This window comes from Anneissia japonica, unplaced genomic scaffold (genome assembly GCF_011630105.1).
Source record: "Anneissia japonica isolate Jap-2015-1 unplaced genomic scaffold, ASM1163010v1 scaffold287931_len176634_cov123, whole genome shotgun sequence".
Classification (NCBI taxonomy): Eukaryota; Metazoa; Echinodermata; class Crinoidea; order Comatulida; family Comatulidae; genus Anneissia; species Anneissia japonica.
In genome coordinates, this window is record NW_022706238.1 from 8,470 (window position 1) to 13,293 (window position 4,824).

The 4,824-nt window shown below is 34.5% G+C and overlaps 1 protein-coding gene across 3 annotated transcripts in view; it reads left to right on the plus strand.

The window, feature by feature from the left end:
• The first annotated feature begins 1,108 nt into the window (after window positions 1-1,108).
• LOC117106077 overlaps window positions 1,109-4,824 on the plus strand; it is a 26,379-nt gene continuing 22,663 nt past the window's right edge. The window contains exon 1 of one of the 3 annotated variants that reach the window (XM_033247413.1): window positions 1,109-1,168. The gene's annotated coding sequence lies outside the window, so the exon portion shown is untranslated. Of the gene's footprint in view, window positions 1,169-3,177; window positions 3,267-4,824 lie in introns of those variants that run through there. The other 2 variants (XM_033247412.1, XM_033247414.1) reach the window with 2 other exon arrangements.

Genomic DNA, 4,824 nt, shown 5'->3' on the forward strand with positions numbered 1-4,824 from the left:
GTCATGATGTGCCTATATATGGTCATGATGTGATGTCATCATTACCATACTAAAATGTATTATGAAATAAACATATATTTTGGTATATTATTTTATTCGTTGAATAATAAAATGAATTGGGATGATCAATTACAAAATAAACACACACACAAAATATGGTAACATTACAATAATTATGTTACAAATTTAAAATATTTTCAATTCACAATAGTTGACCTAAGAATGAATTACAGTACAAAAAATGTAATAACAATTTATAAATAATTTGCAGTGCAAATGCAATTCGTTTGCTAATTGAAATCAACAGAAATTCTACATATATATTTTGGTATTTTTTATTCAATCATTAAGCAATAGAAAAATATATTAATATTACAATGAATACCGGTACAAATTTTAAATATTTTCAATTCACAATAAATAGGTCAATTATTTTTAAATCAATTACACAAATTAAGTACATAAAATTCAGTTATCCAATTCAATTATATTATACATTAATTAAATTAAATTGCACAGTTTCGTTACACAGTTGAATTCAATACATATCTATTTAAATAACTTGATTTATAAAATAAACTAAAACATCAATTATTATTAAAGCATATACACCATAAATTATTTAACATACCTTAGAAATCATTACTATTGTTAACACTTATTACTTACTTTGGCAATAAAAGAAAGATATGATTAGAAGTACATTATTTATTAGTTCGCGTTGGGCCTCATAAATGCAGTGTGACATGCTAAGATATACAATCGAAAGAGTCCTGCGTAACACTAACAGACGAAATGTTTTACTGTAATCGTATTAGTACCGTAATATTCTGACACTAATATATTTTTTGCCCCAGTATGTCCAAAATCTGTTAAAAAAACAAATGGCAAGAAAAGAAATAAGCATCTGAAGAAATTTTAAAACTACCAAAGCTTGACACTTGTTGTGTACATTCGCAGAATAGACATGCATCAAAAATGGGATCATAAGAAAGAAAGTCATTGGTAGAGTTCCTAGTCCACAAATAACTGCAGTACACGCTTCTCCATATGCATAATATACAGAAATATAGATCCGCTATCACTGAAACGTTTGTTTTAATTCCTAGAATTTCTCAAAAAGCCACGAAGCACATATCGTCTTGACTCGGGTAGTTCATATAACAAGGTACGTGGTTTTGTTTAATAATAATTTTGCATATTACCATAATTAATATTTACTAGAATATAGCTTAGTGATATTGTACATATTCTAAAAATTGGTATTATGTCTAATAATAATTGAAAAGAGTAACGGGGCAAGGGCCTACTGCACTATGCGGCAGACGTACCGTACCTGAACATTTATTGAAACGCATAGTATGTAGACACGAATTGGACAAGTTCGCTTCTATTTTGTTACGCGAATTATGAGTCAGTGCACGATAGTTATAAACCTTGAATTTATGGTGTGTAAGTTTGATGTACCGTATACACTTCCTATACAAAAACGTGAGACTCGATTCGCTCCACTAGCCCCCCCCCCCCACCATCGTTGGGGCCTTTAGCCCCTCCGCTGGGCGAGTCCTGGGGCCATCACTGGTTGCTACCCATCAGCACTGAATTCTATGAGACAATTGCTCGTGCATAACAGTACTAAAAATAATATGCTAATAGGCCCTATTATAAATGTGCTGTAGACGGGCCATCCCGATTTCTGTGAGACTCCCGTATACCATAACAATATATTTACCCTTCCAAGAAAATGTAATATAGTTTATAAATATGTAAAGGTCTATTTATATAGAGCATAATTACACTTAACAAGATTTTTATATTCATTATTAATGTTGTGTAAGGGGCAAGTGTTATGTTTAGCACGTGATTTTCAATATATATCATAAGCACAAAACATGCATTTACACAGACATATAAATGTTATTTAGCTTATAAATGTACAATGGTTTGTATGTACATGGGACTAATGACTAATGCTCCACCTGAATTACGAGGTTTGGAGAAGGAAGTTTATTTATTGTTAAAAGACTGACTCGCATGAACTCAATGTATAATAGTCAGGAATCGAAGCGGGACCATCAAGGGTATGTCAATATGAACACAATGAAATGAAAATAGCTGCTAGCACACCCTTCTTTATACATTTTAAATTACTGCTATCAGGAAATAGATCCGCCATTGTTGGAAACGTTTGTTCTGTTTTCTAAAATTTTCCAAAACGCCACGTTAATATGAACACAATAAATACAAATAATTGCAAGCGCACACTTTTCTATTCATATATGCAGAAGTAGATCCGACACTGTTGAAACGTTTGTTCTGTTCTCTAGAATTTTTCAAAACGCCATGAAGCACATTATCATCTAGAATCTAGATTTCGGCCTGGTAAACTTATTGGTTCATATAACAAAGTAAATGATTTTATTTGAAAAAAAAATCTTATTACCATAAATAACATTTACTAGATTTAGTAAATAATTTACATCATATTCCTAAAATTGGTATGTGTCTGTGTGTAATTAGCAAAGAGACTAAGAGTAACGGGTTATTGCCTAATGATTGTGAGAATATTTTGTGGCAGTTGTTCAACGAAACACATAGTACCACGAATTGGCAGTTTTATTTTGTTACGTGAATTATGATTCTGTGCGCTTAAGACAGTTAATGATCTTGAATTTAAGGTGTGTAAACTTGATATACACTTCCTGTAGGCCTACGACAGGTGTCCCAAGTTGGAAATTCCTGGAGATCTGTTTAAGTGAGCTTTTTAAACACATTTAATTGTATTTTTTCACATGTGAGATGTGTATAAGAGACAGCTACTGCGCTATGCGGCAGACTCCGTGAGACAATTGATCCTACAGTAATACTAAACATAATGCAAATATTGTGAATGTGCTGGAGACGTGGTTATTTTCCAGGAGGATTTTGCTTGGTTGTGAGAGTGCGGGATGCCATCCTGATTACCATGAGACACCCCCCGACTTTTTTTATTACTTTAAACAATCCTTCCTTGTCTTGAGAAAATGAAGAATTCATATTTGATATTTTGAACGAGTCGCTCGCTTTTTGATTGGTTTTATAACGTGCGCAATAAGGCACTTCCTGCGTTCCATAACCCACCAGCACGCTGATAAGGAACCAGGAAGAATGTTCCTTTTCAGCCCGTGTTGCGCTATGTTGTTTGCCAACAATATGCAATATTTACGTGTCACAGATATCATCATATGTACAGTTATTTATTTTCATCGTAGCCTAGCCCCAGGTAGGTAGGTAGATGTATTTCTGTAGGCCTAGGCCGGAGACCCCTCCTTAAAAATAATAAATTTAGGCTAGGCCTAGGGTAGGGGTCCTAGAGAAGTATAAGCCATAAGGGTAGCCTACCCTAGCGTGAGCCCAGGTGAGGTAGGCTATGCGAGGCCTACTTACGTAGGGCCTAGGCTGATAGTTAGGTAAGAGGGCGCTAAATGCACATTTACTACTCCACCCTAACCTTAACCGCAACTCCAGTCTCGATATGTTCAGGTTAAGGTTAGGCCCTAGGCTAGTTTAGGGGCGGAGTACTAGGATCAAGTGCGATCCATGGACCCTGTGTAAGTAGCTCAGGTCCAATATACAGTAGTAAGGACCTCTAATAGAATATTCCATTTTCTGCACAGGTTATCTAGTTATCCAAATAATTTTCAACCTGATCGTCGTGCTATGCGATCGTGAGAGCGTGTAAACAACGATTTAACAACCGTATTGTGGACGTTCGTGGATGGTATTTCAATAATATCTTTAATACTAATAAAAATAATTGTTTATAAACTAATGCTACAGTAATTTAAATAACGAGTTGGCTGGTTTTTCCTGATATTAAAAAGTTTGATTTTTAAAGATAATATATCAAAAAAACAATACCGTACTCTAGAGAAATACCAAATTTTTAGTATTCATTATATTTTCTGTATTTGTTATGTAGTAGGAAGTGTAGGATCGATAACAAAACGAAAATAAACACTCTCCGATAAAAGAGTACGAGGAATGCAAAAAACTAGAAAATAACCCATAAATACCATAATATTAATTGAAATTTAGTTTAGTAATAATAGTATTCATTTTATTTGCTTTTAAGTAGCCTATGTCGTTAGTAGAAAGACAACGAAACATAAATAAAAAAGTAGGATAAACTTGATTGACAAACTTACAATGATAATAGGCCTGGTTATATTACATTTAGCGTTTTCGCAACTCCATTGGCGCTCCATATATTTGTTGAAAACAAACTGGGACCGAAATGAGGCACGACCGAAACGAAGCGCGACCTAAATGATCTGTATTCAGGCTAAGCAGGCTACCTGCCTGGGGCGGCTATTTGGCTATTGACCACCAACCAGCACTGCATGCCTTACATAGATTTTGCCTACCTAGGCCTACCGTAGGCCTAACTAACAGTAAACGACAAACGTCACTCAATTTATTGAAGTACACTTTTTTTCACTGTGGCTAGTATAATACCGTATTTCTGTCGTGCACAATTTGAGACATTTGCAAAATTTGCAAAATGCGCAACCTATCACTGCAAGGATTTCTTTGCACAATTTGAAAACTGTTCAAAATTGTGCACAGTTTGCAAACTTTGCAAGGAGATTGTTGCACAGTTTTAAAATGTACAGTCAATTTGCAGACTGTGCAAGGGCAGCTCATGCACATTTTAATCTATTTGCACATTTTGATACTGATTACTGTAGGCCTAATTTTGTTTTCTGTTTATTGTTGGTGTGACATTAAATAAAAACGTTGGCACATGTAAGCCGGGTATCATGCATGGCTATCGTGTGTGGT